The 12,189-nt window shown below is 45.5% G+C and overlaps 1 long non-coding RNA gene across 2 annotated transcripts in view; it reads right to left on the minus strand.

Moving 5' to 3' along the window:
• Positions 1-1,216, minus strand: part of LOC128349261 (uncharacterized) — a 31,825-nt gene extending 30,609 nt beyond the window's left edge. For both annotated transcript variants that reach the window (XR_008318680.1, XR_008318678.1), the window contains exon 1: positions 1,091-1,216. This is a non-coding gene — a long non-coding RNA (uncharacterized LOC128349261). The remainder of the gene's footprint in view (positions 1-1,090) is intronic.
• Between the last annotated feature and the right edge of the window lie 10,973 nt (positions 1,217-12,189).

A 12,189-nucleotide genomic window follows, 5' to 3' on the forward strand; every position in this document is an offset into this window, starting at 1 on the left:
TTGTGAGAGAATTTAGTAGGGGAAAAGAACCACAACATTTTGCTTGCATGAACACTGTCTTGGCAAAACATCAGAACTGCAAGTGTGCCTCTAATTCTTAAGCACATGAACTTCAGCTGCTATATGCTTACCACTTATAAAACTGAAACCCCTGCTGAAATTGATGCTCTTTGGCATGCATTACCTTGCCTTTACCCTATTCAAGGGTTCTGCATAAAGCATTGCACATGATGCATGTATTGGATCTTACAGTGAACCAGGGGCGTAGCAAGGTTGGAGTGGGCCCAGAGACAAGATTTTAAAATGGGCCCCCAGCGCCTCAAAGTCCAGGGCCTCCGCACACCCCAGGCCCCCAAGGATTTAAGTCTGATATTCCAAAATAAGTATGCTGCCTGCAAATACATTTCACTGAATACACACACGCACATGTCACAATATATAGTGATATACATTGAGTACTATACATTTGTATTACTTTTAATGCCTAGAACACACTAGAAAGATGAATTATTAAAATGGGCCCCTCGCTGCAGATTAGCAAAGGAGACTTTCAACCATGCAGGGTGAGCCTATGTTTGTTTTCTCAGAATTCTGAACAAATTCAGTCAAGTTTGATTGCAGGAGGTTTTTCACAGGAGGCTTTTAAAGCCCTTTAAGACACATCTCCTCTGGAATGGAGGTGCTGCATTCACATGTTAGCCAGATTTACCCTGAAGTCCCTGCAAGTTATTGGGGAGCAGTTCACACACAAGAAAAATAAAATAAAATAAAAGCACCACACATGCTTCACAGTTCTCACTCAGACCTTCTGGGTTGCAAAACAACTTGAACATAAGTGCATTTATAAATGAATGAATGAATAAATAAAATTAATAAAATACTGTTCCAGAAGTTTTTGCAATTTTCTGCCATGAAACAAGCCACTTACAGGACTTTTTAGATAGTTTTTTTTAAGTCAGCAAAATTTCCAAGCTGTTTCAAAATAAATATTCAGAGACTTCTCGGTCCCTCCCCCCCCATATCCAAGCCCTATATATGGGGGGGGGGGGGAGACGGGAAAGGTAACCACAAAAAGGAGTTCACACTCTACCTGGCAAATGCTGGTCTGGGTTAAGCAGTGCAGCAAGGGGTCTTCTGCTGCAGAGAACACTCTGGCTGCCTCCTCCTTCCTGGCTGGCTTGGGCCCTACTCGAGTTCAGGCTTCACAGAGGCCTACACGAGGCCTCCGTGGAAGCCCCGCCCACCCGCCGATCAGCTGAGAGGCGGGAGAAAAGGAGCTCTTTGCAGCTTGCCTGCTGCTTCGATTGTGGGCCAGCAGAACAAGCAGGAGAGACGGCGAAGAGGGCAAGTGGCTGAGAGGCTATGGGGCTGGGCAGGGGGCAATGGGGAGTCACATGAGGTGCCTCTGGGGTGCCCCTCCAGGCAGTGGGGCCCCCAGACAACTGTCTCCCCTTGCCCTATCATTGTTACGCGCCTGCAGTGAACCAGTGCACACTAAATCCATGCATAGACTCCAGCCAAAGTTAATTACTTGTAACTCCCACTGATTTAATCAAGGAGATTTAAGCATGGGGCAAGTATTTAATTCTGGGGACTGGGTCTCATGATCCGTGAGACCTGGTTTGGGGAAGTGAGCGGGAAGGGAGCCCTGGGTGGCCGGATCGGCCGCCCACACGATTGCTTGCTCCGAGACGGAGCTGGCAGGGGCTGGGGAGCTCGGGGACCGCGCGGCCCCCGGAAGCCCCAGTATGCCCTGCGCGAGTGCGCAGGGCATACTGGGGAGACCCTGAGCTGAGAGGCTGCTTTTAAGCCTCCTGGCCGGGGGTCTACTCACGCGTAGCCACAGTGCAGAGCTGCACCATGGCAACTTACGAGCAGATAGCCCGGGTTTGCGGAGCGCTCGCTGTTTGCGGAGCGCTCACTCACCCAGGCTAACCTACAGGAGCAGGTTAGCAGCTCCAGAACCACCAGGCTCGGCTACGAGCCCGGTGGTTCTGACAACCCACAAAAATCAGGCTAGGCTTTCCTAGCCCAATTTTTGTGATCGTCAGAATAGCCCCTGGGTGTATCTTGCCCAGGGTAACTTTCAAAGAGCCAGTTTGAACAATTCTTCAACCAACCCTCCTCATGTGATGAGGACATTGTGCACCATGAGTGTGCACATCCTCCCTCTCTCCTAGCATGCTTGTGGCACTATTAATTAATCGCATGGGTGGGTGATTTATATGAATTGCCCTTCTACATGTGCTACAAATACAACTATTTGGATTGCATATCGAGATGGATAAAGAACCCCCTATGCAATTAAGGAAGAGTGCACTGGGAGGGAGAAGTGCACACTCATGGCATGGTCACATATTAATCACATGGTTTGGACATGTAGGGCAAAACATCATCTGAACCATCCTACACTAACTGAATGGACTGGCTAACAGACAGCTAAGCATTTAGCATAGGAGCAATAACACAACCATGTGACTCTTTTACCTATTGCTGTGTCTAAATAAAATACCCATACCTCTTTTCTCAAAGCCACCTAATGGCGCAGCAGGGAATTAACTTGCTTAGAGAGCAAGAGGTTGCTGGTTCGAATCCCCGCTGATATGTTTCTCCAGACTATGCGAAACACCTATATCAGGCAGCAGCAGTATAGGAAGATGCTAATGGTAAGCCCCTCCTGTATTCCACCAAAGAAAACCACATGTCTCTGTGGTCACCAGGAGTTGACATTGACTCAATGGCACAACTTTACTTTACCTTTACCTCTTTCCTCAAGCCTTTACTCAATAGAATTACAACAGTATATGAGAGAATTGCTTGCATCAGCTGCTATCACCACATGTCCAGCCCACACTTATCTAGGATTCAGGGAGGAATGTGTCCAGGTCTGAGAACATAACTTTCAGGCAGATTTCAACCACAGTACATCTCATTTTTTTGAAAGATTTGGGTGGGCCTTGTAATCTTTTTGACAGCATCAAAAGGTCTTTGACTTTGCAATCAATCAATCAATCAATCAATCAATCAATCAATATCACCTTATTCAATAAATTGCCTTCCTTTTTAACCTGTGGCTACAACCTATGATTCTATTCAGAAATGTTTTGGTCTGAATGTCTGCATCATAACACATTTCATGATGACTAGTGCTATATTTTGTCCAATTTCTCAGTACTTTTACTTACAGTGCTTTACTCCATGCAAATTTGCTGAGAACTCAAAATGTCATAAAACACAACTGATATGCTGTTATCACAGTTCAAGGCTTTCAAGTACACTCTAAAGCAGTGGCATCCCTGTTTTGCCAAAAATAATGCCCTAAAATAGAACACAAAGTCCAGTGGAAAACCACAAGCATATTCAGTATTAAATAAGTCCAGTGACCAGTATTATAGAAATTTCTCCTTGCTGATCACATTCATGAAAGAACAAAGTTAATTATACTCAAACGTGTAAATATATTTCCATGTCCATTAAAAAAACAGAAACTTTAAGTCATAACAGCATCCTGATCAAGAAAATCAACAGAACCTTTCATTGTGCCTTGTTATATGTGACCACAGGTCTTTACAGAATTAAGCTCCTTGAGTGAAATTCAATCTTGTGTACAAAGACTTTGCCTAAGGACTTAAGAGAAACACAGCTCCTGTTTTACCTCTCTGCACTGCAGGTAAAACTTTCCCTTAATGTGAGGGAATTTCCAAATAATATCCAGTTTGCACAGGAATAATGCTTATATTCTTTTGAGCTAACTTCATCAAACATCAGGGATATTTTGTCCCCATACTCACATAATGGCAGGGGCCAGAGATAGCCTTGCAGTTGGAGGATAGGCTTATTACAAGGGTTTAGTCAATTATTGGATTTTTCTTCACAGTGGAGAGACATGTGTGAAGGAAAGGTAACTGAAATGGCAGAGTATTGGAACAGATCAAAATACTGCAACATTCCCAATCTCAGTGATGTCACATCCATGAGGTGCCTGTCACACTAGCACAACCATGATCTGAACACCCTCCTTAATAGTAATATAGGAAGCTGTCATGTACTGAATCAGACTCCTGGTCCATCTGGCTCACTGTTGTCTGTGCTGACACTCCAGCATTTCAGGTAGGGATCTTTCCTGGCACTACATAGAAGTATTAGGAACTGAACCTGGGACCTTCTGCCTGCAAAGCATATACTCTGCTACTGAGCTACAGTCCTTCCCAACATAGTTGTTGAGGAGGGACTATTGTGGAAATGAGAATAATTCATGTGGTTTGAGTGCAGAGAAAATGTGGCTTCCTATGACTTATTGTACTAAGGCTGCAGTCCTATGTACACTTTATGTGGGAGTAAACCCTATTACACACAGTGAAAGTTACTTCTAAATAGGCACACAGAATAGTGCTGTAAACAGAGACATGGAATCTGGACCCTACACTCCAAGAAGTAACTTCACGTGTTGGAAAACATTACTTAGAGACACCCTTGGACCAGGGGCGTATCTAGGGGTAGGGCAGGCAGGGCACGTGCCCCGGGCGCCACTTGAAGGGGGGCGCCATTTTGTAAAAAACATTTTTTTTAAAAATGGCTGCAAAAAACAAAATGGCCACTGTGCATGCTCAAATGGCCTCTGTGAGGCTCTAGGTCAGGGATTCTCAACCTTGGGTCCCCAGATGTTATTGGACTTCAACTCCCATAATCCCCAACCAAAGGCAGCTGGGGCTGGGGATTATGGGAGTTGAAGTCCAACAACATCTGGGGACCCAAGGTTGAGAATCCCTGCTCTAGGTCATGCCAGGCTTTGCAGAGGCCATTTGAGCATGTGCGGTGGCCATTTTGTTTTCAGTGGCCTTTTTTAATTTAAAAAAAGATTATTTTTAAAAACGGCCACTGCACATGCTCAAATGGTCCCTGCGAGGCCCTAGAGGCCAGCGGGGTGAGGGGGAATCTTTGCAAACCCCCCCAGCCTTTAGGAAGCCCCCCCAAAGGGGCTATGGGTAAAAATAATAATAATAAAAATGTAATATAAGACACTGTACACATATCCAGATTGGCACTATGTACAGAGAATCAGGGCTTGTGAATACTGAGCTGTCGCTTAAGAGCTAGGATTGTATTCATTTGCTCTTACTTTGCTTCTTGTGATAAGTGAGTTAAATGTGATGTCTTGCTAATATGGCTATTAATGGTGAGTTTGTCTTTATTCAAAGAGTTTGTTTATTCAAAGTGTGAAACCCTTAATATTAAGGCCCACTGGGAGTTTCTTGCTCTCTTTCTCTCATTTTAACTGTCTTTCTGAAAGACTAGAATATATTCCAAGCAGTGACACAGTTTACTCTGCATATCCTTTAATTATTTACAGAGTATCTGGGAAAAGTCAAATTCTCCATTGATTTTTAAAACTTATGTAATGGTGATGCTACAGTGCATAGTAGAGAATTAGACAGGCACTTCTGTTTAGTTTTCCAAGTACATCTCCACATAGTGTTTGGGTATTTCATGAGCCCCCACATACTGAAATTTGTAGTTTTCCAGCATTTTTTGGTCTGGCTAAGTCCACTGCTAAATAGTTTTTGAAATATTAAAAGATTAATGAGCTTGACTTGTATTTTTCATCTGATATTATGGTAAAGTTATCTGAAAGATGGGTGTCAGATGCTTGGACAGGGGGTGCAATTTCAGTGTTTGCCCTAGGCACTATTTCCCCTAGATACGCCTCTGCCTTGGACAACTTCAGCATACCTTGTTGTTAATTCTAAAAAGCCCACATTACAATCATCCTCACAGTTAATGGAATAATACATAGGGAAGATGGTTCTCCTTGTTTTTTTCTTGGCAGAAGCATCAATTTCATAAGTTTGACATTCCAGGCAGCTCAGCTCTTAGGCATTTTGTTTTGCTCACAAAATGGCCAAAGTAACTCAGTCTTCTGGCTGTCCTTATTACATCAGCCTTAGGCTTTTTCTAATCCCACACCACTAAAATATTGTGCTTTGGTACATTGGAAAGATGTTTATCTTGTCTCCTGCTGGATAAGGAGGATTTCCAGTTGTCTTTCTGCATGCAGAACAGGCATAAGGGCAAGGTTTGTGATGCTGTGTTTGTGCAATGGACAGTGTGTGCCACCCTATGTACTGCTACAGAATGTTTTAGGACCAGCTGTAAATTGTCCTTGTGCTCCACAGTACGATATTCTTCTTTTAGAGCACCATTTTAAAAACATTTGGAAGACTTTTGCAAGAAATAGATATTGACATTGAAAACTAATTAGATGGTGGAATTTGGGGTTTACTGTGATCTGATATTATGGTCTGATCAGTGGGGCATCAGGAGTCGGCTACGTCAAGCACTGGTCAGGGTCTTAGGATCATCAGAAGGCCCACGGGCCAGTCCTGAAGCCCTGCACAGTGCCTAATTTGGTTAAGAGCCTGGGCAGCAGTAGCAGCAATCTGAAATGCTTCACCACCCTGGCTGCTGAAAAGCTTTTTAAAACAGCATTGTGATGAGCTCATCCTATTGCTGCAGGACTATGATGAAGTGACGGGGCAGACAGAATTGCACTGTTTAAAAGAGAGCTGTCCATGTGAATGCTGCAAAGTGCCCTGCACCACTGCTGCCCTGCTGCCCAGGTAAGCCTCCCCCTCCCCTTTGTAAGGGCTTACCTGTCTAGCAGGGTGCCAGCATCTATCTGGAGCATGACTACTCTGCCACGCAGTGATTGATAGGACAAAGTTCTTCTGGTGCACCATCGGAAGACCCGGCACTGGGCTTTGACTGAGGGCCCCCCACAATCTAATGCCTACCTTGGGTCTGGCCCCAGTGTCTTAGGGAGTGCCCATCCCATATTAATCCTCCTGTCTTTGAAAGGAAAAAAATCTGTCCATTAGTGGGGAGCATACGTGGCCCTACTTTGTAGATGTCTTTGTCCCCTTACCCAGCTCCTGCTGTGCTGGACTTGCAACAATGTGCCAGGCAACTCCAGGTATTCTGCTCTTGGGGTATGCAGCATCTCAGGACCCACAAAGGTGTTCTGCACTTGCCACGCATGACAGCAAGCGACTCCTGAATGCAGAGACTTCTGATCCACTCACTGCCTAAAGGCAAGGAGTGGAAGCTGAGAACTTGGGTACCAGCTACTCAGTCATGGCAGCAGCTGTGCTTAAGTATTCCTTACCACTTGGCCATTGTTTCTGAATGGCTGATGGGGAGATGGGGCAAGAAGAAGGCATGAGAACGCTCAGAGGGGCTCTTACCCCTGGACCTCTGAGTCAAAGTCCAGGGCTTCCACACTCCCAGGGGCCCCCAAATCCTTTTTAGTCTCTCCCAGGGGGTGTGGTTGCATTAAAAATGTGTTAAAAATACTGGGTGGATGGGAGTGCGGGGCCTCCAAAAGCCTTTAGGTCCCGACTCCAAAATTATCTAGGTGCATCTCTGAGAATGCTTACGTACTGCAAGCTTGGTTCACCAGCACACAGGGTGATATTATTGGCAAAACAGATGCAGAAGATAACCCAAGAAGGATCAGGCTCTCATGCATTTTTCTGGTGAACCTCACAATTTATGTATGTGTGTGTTTTTCATAAATCATACTGTGCATATTTGGTTTTGAGGAATATATTTCTGAGTACAAAAAAGTATTGCCCAAAGAGGCCCAGATCTAACACTGTTTGGTTTTTAAGACTAGGGCCATGTCTCTTAGTCTTAAATCTGCCGGTGTACCAGGCACAGTAATGGCACTGCATAATCATAAATAAGAATAAGAATTAATAACATGGAAGCCTCTGATCTCATGGGCTAAAGAAGCAATATTAATTCAAAAAGAAAATAGAGTCGTGTGGCACGTTAAGAACTTACATATAAAACTGGTAGGCTTTAAGGTGCTAAAAGACTCTAAGGCTATTCACACACTCCCTGTGCGGAAGGGGAGCATGGTTGGGGGTGGAGGCAGAGTTTCATCTATGATCTTCTGCTGGATCTTCAGTGCGCCTCAGTGTACCGCTGCACCCCCAGACATGGATCAGTGGAGGCCAGGACTTGTTCTCCTGGCATCCATGTACCACAATGCACTGCATGATGAGCACGATGCATTGGGGGATACAATACGCCCATGAGACGGGTGCTCTGAGTGCACATATCTGTGTGCGCTTGGCCTCAAGCAGCCCGAGCACACACACGATCCCAGCGCCGGGGATAAGGATGTGCTCGCACCCTTAACCTCAGCTAAAGGCCAAGATAAAAAGCTGGGTCAGGCGGGTGGGCAGTACTGGGATATGTGCGGATCCTGGCGTTTCACATGCACAGCCTAACCCTGCACGTGTGAATCCCCTTTCTTTGTTGTTTTTGCCACAACAGACTAAAACAGGTACTCTTAGTCTAAGCATTCTATAAAGAAAGACATTGCTTTATTTACAGATTCTACCTCCTGTATGCTGGGTCAGTTGGCTGCTGGAGAGTATGTCATCCTGACATAATCAGCCATTGATTTCAAAGTTCAGTAGCTAATCATAAGCTAGACTGTAGCTAGCCACACATTTCTCTTTCAAATGAGCTGCGTAGAGCTAACTGAAGTCAGTCTTTCTTCTGCGAAAATGAGGGAGAATGGAAGGGGAGAAGGAGTGGGTAATTTGCATGAGGACTCAATAGCCAAAGACTAGTGTCCTTGTAAAACTGATAAGTAACAGACAGCCCAAATTTTTGTAAGAGCTCCAAGGTTTCATGTGGGATTCCTTTAGATAAGAATTTGAAGGGCGCTGGTCATTTCTGAAGGTATGTTCCTCTCTCAAGGTCCAGCGTACAAAAAGAAAAAAAAGCTTTTCAGACAAAAAAGGAGGTACAAATACTCAGCTGTTTATTTCCCATGCTTTGGGGGGAAGGCCTGTTGACAATTTCACAAATGACACTCATGATGGATGAATGGAAACAACAGTTCAGCCCTAGAACTTGAACTATCCAAGCTCAACTTCTCACTTCTCCATAAGTTTTGTGTCAGATGCTATTCAGTATTTTGCGGGCTCAAAATCCCATTCAAAATGCAAACTGAGATAGTATTCTTGTATCTCTGATCAGTATTAGGTTATATAAATTAATACATTGATATTACAGTATTGAAGGCAAAATAATAGATGCAAAACTGGAGCTGAGTAATGAGCAAATAGTACTGTACTTAGGAAACTGGTCATACAAATACTTAAAAACATAAGAACATCCATAAGAACATCAGGCCCAAGGCCTATCTAGTCCAGCATCCTGTTTCACACAGTGGCCCACCAGATGCCTCTGAGAAGCCCACAGGCAACAGGTGAGGACGTGCTCTCCCTCTTGTTTTTGCTCTCCTGCAACTGGTATTTAGAGGCATCTTGCCTCTGAGGCTGTCCTATAGCCACCAGACTAGTAGCTATAGATAGACCTGTCCTCCATGAATTTGTCTAAGCCCCTTTTAAAGCCCTCCAAGCCAGTGGCCATCACCACATCCCATGTCAGAGAATACTATAGATTAATTATGTGTTGTGTGAAAAAAGTTCTTCCGTTTCTTGTTCCTAAATTTCCTGGCAATCAATTTCATGGGATGACCCCTGGTTCTAGTGTTATGTGAGAGGGAGAAGAATTTCTCTCTATCCACTTTCTCCACACCATGCATGATTTTATAGACCTCTATCATGTCTCCCAGCAGTCGTCTTTTTTCCAAACTAAATAGCCCCAGGAGTTGTAGCCTTGACTAATAAGAAAGGTGCTCTAGGCCCCTGATCATCTTGGTTGCCCTCTTCTGCACCTTTCCCCATTCTTCAGCCTCCAAGCCTGAGAAGCTCAGTTCTGGAGTGGGTATATTGTCAATATCCTCCGTCATGAAGACAGATGCAAAAAACTCATTCAGCTTCTCTGCAATTGTGTGGTGATGCAAATGGCCTCTGCACATGTACAGAGGTCACTGTCATGGTGGCCAGGCAGATGAGCAAGTGGCTAAATTATTCAGCATGTCAATGGGGAAGTCAAGATAGCTCTCCTCAAATTGATAGAGTGTGGCCACCTACCAGACAACAGGTTTGAGAAGCCTATACGAGACACTGCCCTGCACCATCCTCATATGGGACTCATTGCCAAGGAGCTACCTGCCCTCAAAGCAGATGCTCAGATCCTGCTCCTTCTGGGGAGACATGTTCCTGAGGCCATCAAGGTACAAGAGTCACACAATGGACCCTACAATGCCCCTTATGCCCAAAGACTTGACCATGGGTGGGTCATAATGGGCATAAGTTGCATGTACCAAACCAGCAATGTGTGCACCTTTGCCACTGAAGTTCCAGAGATGAAACAGGTAACATGTTTAAGAATGTGTCACATAAAAGTCAAAGAAGAGGTTGCCACCGACCCAAGCCTCAGCCTCTCACGACGGGCTGCCAAGCGTAGTGGCACAGGGAACAAATTGTTTCAGACATCTACAAATGAAAACAAGTTAAGCCTCTGAACAGAGGACTAAGAATTCAGCAAAGATAAGTCCAACAACTGGGTCACTCCAGTCCCATTCCATGTACCAAAACAGCAGCTGCCTAACAACCTGAGACTCTGCAAAATTGCTTCCAACAGCATTGCAATGATAAATGCCATTAAGCCTGAAGATCATGCAAAGGGGCAACAGAACCTCCTTTAGATTTAGGCTCCACTGCAAAGCCATCTCAGATTGAGCTGGGATATAAAGAACTACACCCTCACCTTTCAAGTACCACCACAAAACAAACTGTTTACCTGTCGAGGCCTGCTATCGACTGTAAACAGCCTGTTTGACCCAATAGGATTCACAACTCCAGTCACTATGCGAAGGAGACTCCTGTTGAGAGCCTTAAGCAAGGAGACATGTGATTGGGATGCCTACCTCCTGACAAGAAGAAAGAGTGGGAAGTATGGAAGAGTTCACTGCAAACTCTCCATGAGAGACAGTTCCCACTCACTCCCAACTCCGCTGACTGTGGCATGGTGCAAAGAGACCCACATAATCTCAGACACCTCCACGAAAGCCATTGCTGCAGTAGCATACCTGAGAGTCATTGACATGGAGAATGGAGCCCATGTTGGGCTATTCTTCAACAAAGCTAAGTTGGCACCACAACCAGAGCATGTCACCCATAGACCAGAACTCTGTGGAATAGTGCTGACAACAGAAATCCAAGTCATGTCAAACTCAGCACCCAGCCCAACAGCAGTTTTACAATGATCGGGGCTGCAAGGAGGTATGCAGCAGCCCCTCACTAGCGGTTTTGGCGGCAACTTCAGTGTGGGGTGTGTGTGTTAAGGGCACCCCCACCGCTCCTTAAAGGTAACCTACCCCCCGCCACTGGACTGCTCCAAACGCTGGACATCTGAACCAGTTCAGCAGTCTGTAAAAGAACCACCAAACTGGTTTGTGCACATCTCTAATGGACAGTAAAGTTGTCCTAGGATCTAGACCACATCCACAATCAGAATAGAAGGCTCCTCCTTTCTTTGGGCCGTTCACTTTCTCCCTGCTGGTCCTACCAGCAGCAGAAAAGGGCCCTCTTCAGGAAGGAGAGATGAGGCCTTCGATCCTCACCTGAACCTAGCTGAAGACAATGGTCTTTTTACTTAATGGGTTTAATGTCCAAGTATCACCAATTTGAATGAACAAATTCTGAGGAAACAATGGGGCTATTCACATGATCGTCCCAGGCAGGCTGGGAGGGAGCGGGGCGGGGGGGAGGCTGCTCTTAACCTTCCCCTCTCGGATGACCAAACTGTCCCTCCTGAGTGTGCCTCCCATGCAACCACACAGGCAGCCCTGCTCCGTGCTGCTCCTTGAAGCAGGGAGCAGGGTGGAGGGATCTGGGGCCAGAACTTGTTGTTCCAGCCTCCGGGCATGCCTCAGTGCAACACGTGGCACATGTGTTGCATGGGGGATTTCCCCATCCTCCTTGGGCATGCAGCTCAAGGAATCACATGATACCTGGAACCTGCAGTAGGAGTGCAAGAGCACCCTTAACCTTGGCTAAAAGTCAAGTTCATTATGGGGGTTAGGTGGGTGGGGAGTGGAGGGATCCACGAGGATCTCACCGCTTCTCACGACCAGCCTAACCCTGCTTGGGGCAGCCCAGGCAGGGTTATGCTGGTCATGAGAACAGCCGCAGTATCTACGATATGTGAGTTATTCTTTGCATGTTAGACAATTAAAATCATTTAACCTTCTTGGATGTT

Source organism: Hemicordylus capensis, chromosome 1 (assembly GCF_027244095.1).
Source record: "Hemicordylus capensis ecotype Gifberg chromosome 1, rHemCap1.1.pri, whole genome shotgun sequence".
Lineage (NCBI taxonomy): Eukaryota > Metazoa > Chordata > Lepidosauria > Squamata > Cordylidae > Hemicordylus > Hemicordylus capensis.